Below are 15,875 nucleotides of genomic sequence, written 5' to 3' on the forward strand. Positions count from 1 at the left end.
GAGCACCACCTGAAGGTATGCCCAAACGTACAACCGGTGAAGCAGAAGGCCTGCCGCCAGTCCACCGAGAAGCAAGCATTTATCGTCCAAGAAACCTGCAAGCTGCAGGACGTTGGGGTCATCAGGGAAGTACGATACCCGGAGTGGCTGGCGAACCCCGTTGTCGTCCCCAAGAAAGGAGGGAAAGAACGCATTTGTGACGACACTTCACCAACCTCAACAAGGCCTGCCCTCAAGATCCCTTTCTGCTTCCTCGCATTGACCAGATCGTAGACTCCACCACCGAGTGTGACCTGATGTGCTTCTTGGATGCCTTCTCGGGCTACCACTAGATCAAGATGGTCATGCAAGATGTGGAGAAGACGATGTTCCTGACCCCCTGCAAGGTGTACTGCTACTCCTGCATGCTCTTTGGTCTGTGCAATGCTGGGGCTACCTTCCAGCGGCTGATGCATATCGCCCTGGGCACGCAGCTCGGGAGAAACGCAGAGGCCTATGTTGATGACATAGTGGTGAAGTCTCGGGAGGCCAGGACCCTGATAGCAGATCTGGAGGAGACGTTTGCCAGCTTGCGCAAGGTGGATCTTCGGCTCAATCCCGAGAAGTGCGTATTCGGGGTTCCCTCTGGCAAGCTGCTGGGCTTCCTAGTGTCACATAGAGGGATCGAGGCCAATCCGGAGAAGGTCAAGGTAATAGAAGACATGAGCCCCCCGCAGACCCTGAAGGAGATGCAGAAGCTTGCGGGCTGCGTAACCTCGCTTGGGCGCTTCATCTCCAAGCTGGGGGAGCGCGCCCTCCCATTCTTCAAGCTAATGAAAAGGAAGGATCCGTTCGAGTGGACCTCGGAGGTAGATGCAGCCTTCCAAGACCTCAAGAGATACCTGACCAGCCCACCAGTGATGGTGGTGCCGTGCCCTCTCGAGCCCTTGGTGCTCTATTTGGCAGCCACCACTCACTCAGCCAGCGCCGCCCTGGTGGTGCTAAGGAAGGAGCACCCATCCAAGGACCCTCGGCAGGATGCTCAACCACCAAGAAAGGCGCAGCACCCTCAGGACAACGCGCCTGGGGCCTCGGCCAACCTAGTGGTCGATGTCCCTCCCGAGGCTGCGACTGACCCCATAGCTGGGGGGGCTCCTGAGGACGGACCTCGCGAGACCACCAAAGACCCGCGCCCTCGAGAAGAACAATACTCCACTGATACCTCTCCCCTCGTCGAGCACCCTGTCTACTTCATCAGCACGGTGCTGAGGGAGGCACGGGCGCATTACCCCATGCCTCAGAAGCTCTTGCTTGCGCTCCTCGCCGCCTCCCGAAAGTTGTGCCACTACTTCCAAGGCCACCCCATCAAATTCTCTTCGGCATACCCACTGGAGAGGGTGCTCCGGAGCCCGAACGCCACCGGGCGAGTTGCAGAATGGAACATCAAGCTTCAGGCATTCCATCTCGAGTTCAGCACCACCAGGGTCATCAAGGGTGTGGCCCTCGCTGACTTCATGGCCGAGTGGACTGACCTCCCTGACCACGGGGTGAGCGAGGACCGCTCCCTTTTACCTGGGGACGAGGAACCAGACGGGTGGATCATGTACTTTGACGGAGCATTTGCACGACAAGTCGCAGGAGCAGGAGCAGTCCTTATCTCACACACCAAGGACAAGCTCTGCTACGCGGTACAACTCTGTTTCCAGCAGGGCAAGAAGGTCTCCAACAACATTGCAGAGTTCAAGGGCTTGCTCACAGGTCTCAGGGCCGCGGCGGCACTAGGGGTGAAGCGCCTCACCATCAAGGGCGATTCCCAGCTCCTCGTCAACTTCTCCAACAAGGAGTACACACCCAAGGACGAGCACACGGAGGCATACCTAGAAGAGGTACGCAAGATGGAGAAGCAGTTCTTGGGCTTGGAACTGCAACACGTGTCGCGAGGGACGAACAAGGAGGCGGATGATATCGCCAAGAGAGCCTCCCAAAGGCTCCCCCAGGAGCCGGGGTTGTTCGTGGAGCGGCTCTTCAAGCCATCTGTGGCTCCCCCCGCCGCGGCTCCAGCACCGCCTCAGGAGGATCTACCTCAAGCGCCTAAGACGGGCGCCCCAGCATGTGGCCACCCCACAGGGGCCCTCCTGCTGCTTGCACTCGAGCCTCAGGAGGGGTGCTGGACTCAGGAGTTCAAGGCATACCTGCTTCAAGGGACCTTGCCAGAGAAGAAGGAGGATGCCGAGCGCGTGGCTCGTCAAGCCGCTGCGTACTGCATCCAAGACGGTGAGTTATACCGCAAGAGGCCCAATGACGTTTTGTTGCGATGCATCTCCAGGGAGCAGGGACTTGAGCTACTAGCGGACATACATTGTGGGGACTCCAGGCACCATTCCTCATCACGCACTGTGGTTCCGCAGCGGCTTTTACTGGCCCACCGCGCTCAATGAGGCCGCAGAGCTGGTGTGTTCCTGTGAAGCATGCCATTTCCACGCCAAACAAATTCACTAGCCTGCGTAGGGCCTCCAGACAATCCCGCTCACATGGTCGTTCGTGGTTTGGGGGCTGGACATCTTGGGGTCGTTCCCTCGAGCGCCAGGGGGCTACCGGTACCTCTATGTCGCCATCGACAAATTCACCAAATGGGCAGAGGTAGAAGCCGTTAGCACCATCCCAGCTGGATCGGCCTTCAAGTTCATCAAGGGCATCGTGAGCCGCTTTGGGGTTCCTAACCGCATCATCACTGACAATGGCTCGCAATTCACTAGCAACCTTTTCAAAACATATTGTGCTAACCTTGGAAAGCAGATATGCTACGCCTCAGTGGCACACCCCCGGAGCAACGGCCAAGCCGAGCGGGCCAATGCCAAAGTCTTGAGTGGCCTCAAGACAAGAACCTTCAAGAAGAAGCTCAAGGCTTGCGGCAGGGGCTGGCTCGACGAGCTACAGTCCGTGCTGTGGTCCATCCGCACCACCGCGACCAAGCCAACAGGAGAAACACCGTTCTTCCTCGTCTATGGAGCAGAAGCGGTTCTCCCACACGAGGTCAAGCATCGCTCCACGTGGGTCCTGGCGTCCGACGAGGCGCATCAAGATGCCATGCGGGGGATGGATCTCGTGCTAGGGGAGGAATGACGCCGTCAAGCCTCGCTCGGGGTGGCAAGATACCAGCAGGAGCTGCGGCGGTATCACTGCCGCAGCGTCCGCTCCAGGACGTTAGAGGTGGGTGGCCTCGTCCTGAGGCGGGTGCTCTCCAGGGAGTGGCTGCACAAGCTCTCTCTCATGTGGGAGGGCCCGTTTAGGATTACCCGTGTCTCCAAGCCTGGCGCCACGTGCCTGGAGACATGGGACGGGGTCCCCATCCAGAACGCCTGGAACATCCAGCACCTCCGGAACTTCTACCCCTAAAGAAAGGCTCCGGCCTGTGAAGCAAGGCTCTGGCCTGTGAAGGTCTCCGCTCGTGACACTCTCACGTAATAATAAGTGGGGTTGTACATGCCCTGGAGTCTCCTGAGATTCTCCCTGGGGCCTCATGGGGGCTCCCTCCCACGTCTTAGTGGCAGCACTTAGCTCCGCACTGATGAGAAGAGTAGATTAGGTGCCGGACGCGACTGTTCATTTGCTTTCCGAAGTTGCTTGCAGTTTTTTAGTAATCTTTCAATGGATTTGGTGCTTTCATGTTTTGGTTCGCCAAGTTAATTTCTTCTCCTCCCGCTCGGTTGTTTTTGGCCTGAGGACAGGAGAGAGGTGGCAGTTGCCCGTCACTCTCCCTCGCGCACCTCATGCTTGGGGGCTAGGCAGGTGTGTGCGCCTTGGGCCTACCCTTGTGCGCGCACACCACGCCGAACCCCGCTGCCCTGGTGCTTTGGCCTTGTCCTCGTGAGGATCCCTCGATCAAGCTCACAGGCATCAGCACCCCTCATATCCATGCCCCTCGGGCAGCGCGACGCGGTGCAATAAGTCAGAGCTAATCTATGACAGGGGGCTCACATAAGGAGGAGCGAGGTGCTCGTCAGGTTTCCTTTTCCTTTAAAAGCAGCCCTGCAACGGTTCCGCGGCGGCTCCTGAGACCCCGAGGCGTCTCTCAAGGTCTGCGGCCTCCAGCTCCCCAGGAAGGGGTCCTCGTTGAGTGCCAGAAACCAAGCCCTCGTGAGGCAGAAAGCTACTGCGCACATATCAAGCTAAGTTTTCCTATCCTGGCTTACTCAGAGCACAAACATTACAGCACACCATCAAGAAGTGGAATGCATAGCTTGTTAGCACGAAACACAAATCCATCATTAACGACGAACTTGTTCCATGTTCTCCCTTCTTGACAATTCTGCAATACATCTTTAAATTCAACATCATGCACATATTGATCTTTGATGGTCTCCAAACCGAATATTTCAAAGTCAAGTTGTGAAAGCATAGTATAACGACGAGACAATGCATCAGCAATAACATTTTCTTTACCCTTCTTGTGTTTAATGACATAAGGGAAAGTCTCAATGAATTCAACCCATTTAGCATGTCTACGATTCAGTTTAGCTTGACTTTTAATATGTTTTAAAGATTCATGATCAGAATGTATAACAAATTCTTTGGGCCATAAATAATGTTGCCATGTTTCTAAAGTCCGAACAAGATCATATAATTCTTTATCATAAGTAGAATAATTCAGACTAGGCCCACTCAATTTTTAAGAAAAGTATGCAACAGGTTTGCCATCTTGTAATAACACACCTCCTAATCCAATTCCACTAGCATCACATTCAAGCTCAAAAGTCTTATTAAAATTAGGAAGTTGGAGTAAAGGAGCATGTGTCAACTTATCTTTCAATACCGTGAAGGCTTCTTCCTGTGCAGTACCCCAAATAGAAGGCACATCTTTCTTTGTAAGCTCATTGAGAGGTGCAGCAATGGTGCTAAAATATCTCACAAAACGCATATAGAATCCAGCGAGGCCAAGAAAACTCCTCACTTATGTGACTGTTTTGGGCTGTGGCCAACTATCAATAGCTTCAATCTTGGCTTTATGAACTTCAATTCCCTGTGGAGTAACAACATAGCCAAGAAAAGATACTCAGTCGGTGCAAAAGGTGCACTTCCCAAGGTTACCAAACAAACGTGCATCATGTAGAGCAATAAAAACAGCATGTAAATGTTCCAAATGTTCCTCCAAAGATCTGTTATAAATCAGTATATCATCAAAATAGACTACCACAAATCGTCCAATGAAAGCATGTAAAACTTCGTTCATTAATCTCATGAAAGTACTAGGTGCATTAGTTAACCCAAAAGGCATGACTAACCACTCATATAATCCAAACTCAGGCTTAAATATTGTTTTCCATTCATCCCCCAATTTCATACGAATTTGATGGTATCCACTACGCAAATCAACTTTGGAGAATATTGTAGAGCCTCTCAATTCATCAAGCATATCATCTAGCCTAGGAATAGGATGACGATAACGAATAGTAATATTATTAATGCCTCTACAATCAACACACATACGCGATCTACCATCCTTTTTCAGCACTAGAATAATAGGAACAACACAAGGACTAAGGGATTCGCGTACATGACCTTTGTTGAGAAGCTCCTGTACTTGACGCATAATCTCCTTCGTCTCCTCTGGATTGGTATGGTATGGCGCACGGTTTGGCAGTGAAGCACCGGGAATTAAGTCAATCTGATGCTCAATCCCTCGAATAGGCGGTAATCCCGGTGGCACATCTTGTGGAAAGACGTCAGGGAACTCCTACAAAATGTTAGTGATAGCAGGTGGCAAAGAGGAAGGCACGTGCTCGAATGAAAATAATGCCTCTTTGCACACAAAAGCATAGCAAACAGATTTGCTGAAATCTAGCTCATCAATATCAGATTTGGTGGCAAATAAACATGCACTTTTCAATTTAATTTCAGAAGCAACACTAGATGGTTTATTATTATGCTTCATTTGTTGCTCAAATTCTTTTGCCACAATCTGATTTTCACTCTTATTCATCTCCTGTTTTGCTTTATTAAGCTCTATTAATATCATCTTTCAAAATGGAATCAGGAGTCATAGGAAACAAAGTAATATTTTTATCCTTATGAACAAGAGTATACTGATTATTTCTACCATGGTGTACAGAATTTTTATCAAATTGCCATGGTCGACCAAGTAATAAGGAACATGCTTGCATAGGTACCACATCACAATCAACATAATCAGCATATGTAGAGATACTAAAATGCACACGAACAGTACGTGTTACCTTAACCTTGCCGCTGTTGTTGAACCATTGGATGCAGTAAGGATGTGGATGTGGTCTTGTGGTGAGAGATAGCTTCTCCACCATCTCCATGCTAGCCAAGTTGTTGCAGCTCCCTCCGTCTATGATGACGCGCACAGAACGTTCCTTCACAACTCCCTTTGTATGGAACAAATTATGCCTCTGATTTTGCTCCGCTTGTGTGACCTGCACACTCAAAACACGTTGAGCAACTAAACATTCATACCTATCAGCATCTTTAGGAGCCATGTATTGCGTCTCAAGATCACAATCATCTTCACCATGTTCTTCATGTGTAATAAGAGCCAAAGTCTCCTCATCATAGTCACTAGCGGACTCATACCCACCATCCTTAGTAGCAATCATCACACACTGAGATTTCCATTCTCTCGCATAATGACCTCTTCCCTTACAACAACGACAAATAATATCACTTGTGTGCCCTATTGATGCCATGGAAGAAGAAGAGCTATGTGCAGGCCCGGCAGGTGCGCTCTTGGCAGATAGTGGTGGTTGTGCCTGCTTTCTTGTATCACGGCTGGAGGTGGCACCTGATGGACGTGCTGGTGCAGTGGAAGTAGAAGATGCACGCGGTGTCCATAATGAAGGTCGACCTGCAGAAAAGTTAGTTCACGCCAATGCTTGTCGATTCTGCACTTCATGTTCAGCTTTACAAGCAAGATGGAATAAACGAGTGATATAAGTATACTCCTTGTACTCTAGAATGGTCTGAATCTCTCTATATAATCCACCCATAAAACGTGCAAGCATAGCTTCATTCTCCTCAACAATACCACATCTAATCATGCCAGTTTGTAATTCCTGATAATATTCTTCTACAGAATTTATTCGTTGTCTTACCACTTGATAGAGGCTAAGGTGTCCCGATGTTTCGATGAGATGGTGGCTATCGTTTTCTTTGGGAGTTGACATTGATGATATGACTAAGAATGTGCGAGACGTCGCGCCTTAGCAATTGCTAAACCAACTTCCGAGGGGTTATTGACCACGCCAGAGCACGATCAACCTGACCACGAGGGTCTATTTCCTATGAGCAAACGAGGAACAAGCAAGAAACTGAGATTGCAATCTGGATATTACGAATATAAGAGGAAAGCTTTATTAATGAAGATGGGGTTCTGTGACGTCTTGGTCTGGTCATTGAACACAAACGAAGTATGCGAAGTTGCAGCTATGGCGAACTTTTAATCTAAACAAAACCCAAAGTCTAAACGGTGCCCTAAGGGCTGTATATATGGAGGAAGAGGGGGGAATTTTCTGGCCCTTGGTGGAGGGGTCTGAAACCAACCCTATCTCTTGTTTCCACACACATACGGACTCTAAAAATAGCCTAAACTTATGTATTTAGAAATTACATGGGCCTGGCCCAATAAAAAGGTGACGCAACACCTAGAATAGCCTCTAGACGAAATTTATGAAGTGGCATCTTGTATATTTCGTCCAAGGCTTCATGCACTCATTATGGTGGCTTCAAAGTCCTGAAATCATCACTTGTAACTCCGTTCTTGTTCCCCTTGCGCATGCCATCATCTCCATGGTTGGTCTTGCTCCAGTGTTCATCCCTCTTATCCATGCCAGGCCCTTCATTCGTAAGCAAAACAAATGTATCCAATTTAGGCAGCATCATATTCTCATGAACATTAAAATCATTACCAAGAAACGGAAGTACGTGATAATTTAATTGGCGTGCGCGAGCTCTAGTAATTGGTCCAGTATATGTAGCAGTAGGGGCTGTGGGTGTGACAATGGTATTGATGTCCTCATAAATACTTGTGGCACTGCCGTTTAGGTCATATTGGTGTAAAGCGCATGAAGAAACTCCATGTTGATGGGCTTTTGGAATCACTTGATGATGAATCACTTGATGCTTTTGAACCATGCCTCATGGGCAAGATGAGTAAACTCCGTTCTCCGGAACAATCGAGCGAGCCAATGACTTATTGAAATAATACATACCAATGTATGCAGTCCGATGAGTGTTGAGGCACGCAGCGGGTATCGTTATTTTCTGACCTTCACACATGATTTGAGCAGATATCGGTATATCTACTTAATGAAACACAAGTCTGAAACATTTCAATAGTTCAGAGAATTTCAAAATGAAGTGGAGAATCATCGTAACAAGAAAATAAAGTTTCTATGATCTGATTGTGGAGGCGAATATTTGAGTTACGTGTTTAGCCTTTATATAAAACAATGTGGAATTGTTTCGCAACTCACGCTGCCAGGAACACCATAGTGTAATGGTGTGTCCGAACGTCGTAACCGCACTTTATTAGATATGGTGCGATATATGATGTCTCTTGCCGATTTACCACTATCATTTTGGGGTTATGCATTAGAGACAGCCACATTCACGTTAAATAGGGCACCTTCTAAATCCATTGACGACACCGTATGAAATGTGGTTTTGCAAGAAACCTAAGCTGTCGTTTCTTAAAATTTGGGGTTGTGACACTTATGTCAAAAGGCTTCAGCCTGATAAGACTGAACCCAAATAGGAGAAGTGCGTCTTCATAGGATACCCTAAGGAAACAATTGAGTACACCTTCCATCACTGATCCGAAGGCAAGATCTTTGTTGCTGAGAATGGGTCCTTTCTAGAGAAGGAGTTTCTCTCGAAAGAAGTGAGTGGGAGGAAAGTAGAACTTGACGAGGTAATTGTACCTTCTCTCTAATTGGAAAGTAGTACATCGGAAAAAATTGTTCCCGTGATACCTACACCAACTAGAGAGGAAGCTAAAGATGATGACCATGAAACTTCAAATCAAGTTACTACTGAATTTCATAGGTCAACTAGAGCATGATCTGCACCAAAGTAGTATGGTAATCCTGTCCTAGAAGTCAGGTTACTAGACCAAGGTGAACTACGACCTATGAAGAAGCTATGATGAGCCCAGATTCCGACAGATGGCTTGAGGCCATGAAATCTGAGATAGGATCCATATATGAGAACAGAGTGTGGTCTTTGGTGGACTTGCCTGATGATCGGCAATCCATAGAGAATAAATGGATCTTCAAGAAGAAGACGGACGCTGATGGTAATGTTATTGTGTACAAAGCTTGACTTGTCGCAAAAGGTTTTTGACAAGTTCAAGGGGTTGACTATGATGAGACTTCCTCAACTGTAGCGATGTTTAAGTCTGTCCGAATCATGTTAGCAATTGCCACATTTTATGATTATGAAATCTGGCAAATGGATGTCAAAACTGCATTCCTTAATGGATTTCTTAAAGAAGAGTTGTATATGATGCAACCAGAAGGTTTTGTCGATCCTAAAGGTGCTAAAAAGGTGTGCAAGCTCCAGTGATCCATCTATGGACTGGTGCAAGCATCTCGGAGTTGGAATATATGCTTTGATGAGGTGATCAAAGCATATGGTTTTATACAGACTTTCGGTGAAGCCTGTATTTACAAGAAAGTGCGTGGGAGCTCTGTAGCAATTTTGATATTATATGTGGTTGACATATTATTGATTGGAAATAATATAGAATTTCTGGATAGCATAAAAGGATACTTGAATAAGTATTTTTCAATAAAAGACCTCGGTAAAGCTACTTATGTATTAGGCATCAATATCTATAGAGATAGGTCGAGATGCTTAATAGGACTTTCACAGAGCACATACCTTGACAGGAGTTCAAAATGGATCAGCCAAAGAAGGAGTTCTGGCCTGTATTGTAAAGTATGAAGTTGAGTAAGACTCAATGCCCGACAACGGTAGAAGATAGAGAGATAATGAAAGTCATTCCCTATGCCTCAGCCATAGGTTCTATAAAGTATGCCATGATGTATATCAAATCTGTTATGTTCCTTGCCATGAGTTTGGCGAGGGGGTACAATAGTGATCCAGGAGTAGATCACTGGACAGCGGTCAAAATTATCCTTAGTTACCTAAGAGGACTAAGGAAATGTTTCTCGGTTATGGAGGTGATAAGGAGTTTGTACTAAAGAGTTATGTCGATGCAAGCTTTCACACAGATCTAGATGACTCCAAATCTCAATCTAGATACATATTGAGCGTGGGAGCAATTAGCTATAGTAGCTCCATGCAGAGCATTGTAGACATAGGAATTTGCAAAGTACATACGGATCTGAATGTGGCAGACCCATTGACTAAACTTCTCTCACATGCAAAACGTGATCACACCTTAGTACTCTTTGGGTGTTAATCACATAGCAATGTGAACTAGATTATTGACTCTAGTAAACCCTGTGGGTGTTGTTCACATGGAGATGTGAACTATGGGTGTTAGTCACATAAAGATGTGATCTATTGGTGTTAAATCACATGGTGATGTGAACTAGATTACTGACTCTGCTGCAAGTGGGAGACTAAAGGAAATATGCCCTAGAGGCAATAATAAAGTTGTTATTTTATATTTCCTTATATCACGATAAATGTTTATTATCATGCTATAAATGTATTAACCAGAAACATGATACATGTGTGGATACATAGACAAAACACCGTGTCCCTAGTAAGCCTCTACTAGACTAGCTCGTTGATCAAAGATGGTTAATTTTCATAACCATAGACATGTGTTGTCATTTGATAAACGGAATCACATCATTAGAAAAATGATGTGATGGACAAGACCCATTCGTTAGCTTAGCATTATGATCATACTGTTTTATTGCTATTGCTTTCTTCATGTCAAACACATATTCCTTCGACTTTGAGATTATGCAACTCCCAGATACTGGAGGGATGCCTTTTGTGCTATCAAACGTCACAATGTAATTGACTGATTATAAAGATGCTCTACAGGTATCTCCGAAGGTGTTTGTTGGGTTGGGATAGATCAAGATTAGGATTTGTCACTCCGCTATCGGAGAGGTATCTCCGGGCCCTCTCGGTAATACACATCATAAGAAGCCTCGCAAGAAAAGTGACTAATGAGTTAGTTGCAGGATGATGTATTACGGAATGAGTAAAGATACTTTTCGGTAACGAGATTGAACTAGGTTTGAAGATACCGACGATCGAATCTCGAGCAAGTAACATACCGATGGCAAAGGGAATAACGTATGTTGTCATAATGGTTCGACCGATAAAGATCTTCATAGAATATGTGGGAGCCAATATGAGCATCCAGGTTCTGCTATTGGTTATTGACCGGACAGGTGCCTCGGTCATGTCTACATAGTTCTCGAACCCGTAGGGTCCGCATGCTTAACGTTCGATGACGATATTGTATTATATGTGTTATGTGATTTGATGACCGAATGTTGTTCAGAGTCCCGGATGAGATCACGGACATGATGAGGAGTCTCGAAATTATTGAGAGTTAAAGATTGATATATATGACGATAGTATTTGGACAACGGAAGTGTTCCGGAAGGTACCAGGTACATATCGGAGTACCGGAGGGGTTACCAGTACCCCCGATGAGAAGATATGGGCCATAAGAGGGGAGCACACCAGCCCACAAGGGGTGGTGCGCCCCCTTAGTCAAGAGGCCGAATTAGAGAAGGAACAAGGGGGTTTGGCCCCCCTTCCTTTCTCTCTTCTCCCTTCCCTTTCTTCTCCGGCACAATTAGGAAGGGGGGAGGCTGAATTGGGGAGGACCCTAAGTAGGATTCGGCCTACTTGGGGCACCCCCTTGGGTGCCTCTCGTCCCCTCCAACCTATATATATGTGGGGAGGGGGAGCCTACAACACACAACATCAATTATTAGTCGTGTGCATCGCCTCCCCCCCCCCTCCACAGTTTACATCCCGGTCATGTTAATTCTAGTGATGCTTAGGCGAAGCCCTGCGAGGATCACTTCACCATCACTGTCACCATGCCGTCGTGCTTACGGAACTCATCAACAACCTCGACACCTTGCTGGATCAAGAAGGCGAGGGACGTCACCGAGCTGGACGTGTGCAGAACTCGGAGGTGTCGTACGTTTGGTACTTGATCGATCGGAGCTAAAAGAAGTTCGACTACATCAACCGCGTTATCAAACGCTTCCGCTTATGGTCTACGAGGGTACATAGACACACTCTCCCCCTCCTTGTTATGCATCTCCTAGATAGATCTTGTGAGAGTGTAGGAAAACTTGTGAAATTTCATGCTACATTCCCCAACATTATATTCAGTTACTACTGATACGTCTCCAACGTATCTATAATTTTTGTGTTCCATGCTATTATAACTTTACACATTTATATCATTTTTGGGACTAACCTACTAACCGGAGGCCCAGCCCGAATTGCTGTTTTTTTGCCTATTTCAGTGTTTCAAAGAAAAGTAATATCAAACGGAGTCCAAACGGAATGAAACCTTCTAGAGCGATCTTTTTGGAACAAACGTGATCCAGAGGAATTGAAGTGGAAGTCAAGAAACAAGGGAGGCGGCCATGGGGGTGCTCGGCGCGCCCCCCACCCTCGTGGGCCCCTCGAGCGTCCACCGACCTACTTCTTCCTCCTATATATACCCATGTACCCTAAAAACATCAGAAGCGACCATGAAAAACTATTTCCACCGCCGTAACCTTCTGTATCTATGAGATCCCATCTTGGAGCCTTCGCCGGTGCTCCACCGGAGGGGGAATCGATCACGGAGGGCCTCTACATCAACTCCAAGGCCTCTCCGATGAGTTGTGAGTAGTTTACCACAGACCTTCGAGTCCATAGTTATTAGCTAGATGGCTTCTTATCTCTCTTTGAATCTCAATACCATGTTCTCCTCGATCTTCTTGGAGATCTATTCGATGTAACTCTTTTTGTGGTGTGTTTGTCGAGATCCGATGAATTGTGGGTTTATGATCAAGTTTATCTATGAGAAATATTTGAATCTCCTCTGAATTCTTTTATGTCTGATTAAGTTATCTTTGCAAGTCTCTTCGAATTATCAGTTTGGTTTGGCCTACTAGATTGATCTTTCTTGCAATGGGAGGAGTGCTTAGCTTTGGGTTCAATCTTGTGGTGTCCTTTCCCAGTGACAGCAGGGGCAGCAAGGCACGTATTGTACTGTTGCCATCGAGGATAAAAAGATGGGGTTTATATCATATTGCATGAGTTTATCTCTCTACATCATGTCATCTTTCTTAATGCGTTACTCTGTTCTTTATGAACTTAATACTCTAGATGCATGCTCGATAGCGGTCGATGTGTGGAGTAATAGTAGTAGATGCAGGCAGGAGTCGGTCTACTTGTCACGGACGTGATGCCTATATACATGATCATGCCTAGATAATCTCATAATTATTCGCTTTTCTATCAATTGCTCGACAATAATTTGTTCACCCATCGTAATACTTATGCTATCTTGAGAGAAGCCACTAGTGAAACCTATGGCTCCCGGGTCTATCTCTTATCATATAAGATTTCAATAAACTTTTATTTGCATCTTTTACTTTTCCAATCTATATCATAAAATACCAAAAATATTTATCTTATCACATTATCTCTATCAGATCTCACTTTCGCAAGTGGCCTTGAAGGGATTGACAAGCCCTTTATTGCGTTGGTTGCGATTTCTTGTTTGTTTGTGTAGCTGCGTGGGACTTTTGAGGAGCCTCCTACTGGATTGATACCTTGGTTCTCAAAAACTGAGGGAAATACTTACGCTACTATTGCTGCATCACCCTTTCCTCGTCAAGGAAAACCAACGCATGCTCAAGACGTAGCAAGAAGGATTTCTGGCGCCGTTGCCGGGGAGGTCTTCTCTCAAGTCAAGACATACCAAGTACCCATCACAAACTCATCTCCCTCGCACTTACATTATTTTCCATTTGCCTCTTGTTTTCCTCTCCCCCACTTCACCCTTGCCGTTTTATTTGCCCTCTCTTTCCCAATCTCCTCTCTCTTTCGCTCGCCTTTTTGTTTGCTTGTGTGTTGGATTACTTGTCGCGATGGCGCAAGATAATACCAAATTGTGTGATTTTTTCAATACCAATAATAATGATTTCCTTAGTACTCCGATTGCTCCTCTTAATGATGTTGAGTCTTGTGAAATCAATGTTGCTTTGTTGAATCTTGTTATGAAAGATCAATTCTCTAGCCTTCCTAGTGAAGATGCCGCTACCCATCTAAACAACTTTGTTGATTTGTGTGAGATGTGGATGAAGAAAGACATGGATAATGATATTGTTAAATTGAAGTTATTTCCGTTTTCACTTAGAGATCGTGCTAAAGTTTGGTTTTCGTCTTTGCCTAAGAATAGTATTGATTCATGGAATAAGTGCAAAGATGCTTTTATCTCTAAGTATTTTCCTCCCGCTAAGATCATCTCTCTTAGGAACGATATTATGAATTTTAAACAACTTGATCATGAGCATGTTGCCCAATCTTGGGAAAGAATGAAATTGATGATTCACAATTTCCCTACGCATGGTTTGAATTTATGGATGATCATACAAATTTTTTATGCCTGATTGAATTTTGCTTCTAGAAATCTTTTAGATTCGGTCGCGGGAGGTACGTTTATGGAAATCACCTTAGGAGAAGCTACTAAACTCCTTGATAATATTATGGCTAAATATTCTCAATGGCACACCGAAAGATCTACTAGTAAAAAAGTGCATGCTATAGAAGAAATTAATGTTTTGAGTGGAAAGATGGATGAACTTATGAAGTTCTTTGCTACTAAGAGTGCTTCTATTGATCCCAATGATATCCCTTTGTCTACTTTGATTGAGAATAATAATGAATCTATGGATGTGAATTTTGTTGGTAGGAATAATTTTGGTAACGATGCTTATAGAGGAAACTTTAATCCTAGACCGTTCCCTAGTAATTCCTCTAATAATTATGGAAATTACTACAATAATTCTTATGGTAATTATAATAAGATGCCCTCTGATTTTGAGAATAGTGTGAAAGAATTTATGATCTCTCAAAAGAATTTTAATTCCTTGCTTGAAGAAAAATTGCTTAAAATTGATGATTTGGCAAGGAACGTTAATAGACTTTCTCTTGATGTTGATTCTTTGAAACTTAGATCTACTCCTCCTAAGCATGATATCGATGAGTCTCTCAAAGCTATGAGAATTTCCATTGATGAGTGCAAGGAAAGAACCGCTAGATTGCGTGATAAGAAAGATTGCTTTGTAAAGGCATGTTCTTCTAGTTTCCATGAAAATAATGATGAAGATCTAAAAGTTATTGATGTGTCCCCTATTAAATCTTTGTTTTGCAATATGAATCTTAATAATGATGGGACTGGAGATGAGTCAACTTTAGTTAAAAGGCGCCCCAATGATTCGGAGTTCTTAGATCTTGATGCTAAATTTGGTAAAAGTGGGATTGGAAAGGTCAAGACTTTAAATAGCATTGAACCCACTATCTTGGATTTCAAGGAATTTAATTATGATAATTGTTCTTTAGAAGGTTGTATTTCCTTGTTGCAATCCATTTTGAATTCTCCTCATGCTTATAGTCAAAATAAAGCTTTTACCAAACACATTGTTGATGCCTTGATGCAATCTTTTGATGAAAAACTTAATTTGAAGTTTCTATACCTAGAAAACTTAACAATGAGTGGGAACCTACTATAAAGATTAAAATTAAAGATCATGAGTGTTATGCTTTGTGTGATTTGGGTGCTAGTGTTTCCACGATTTCGAAAACTTTATGCGATATCCTAGGTTTCCATGATCTTGATGATTGCTCTTTAAATTTGCACCTTG

Source organism: Triticum aestivum, chromosome 6B (assembly GCF_018294505.1).
Source record: "Triticum aestivum cultivar Chinese Spring chromosome 6B, IWGSC CS RefSeq v2.1, whole genome shotgun sequence".
In the NCBI taxonomy this organism is placed as follows: Eukaryota; Viridiplantae; Streptophyta; class Magnoliopsida; order Poales; family Poaceae; genus Triticum; species Triticum aestivum.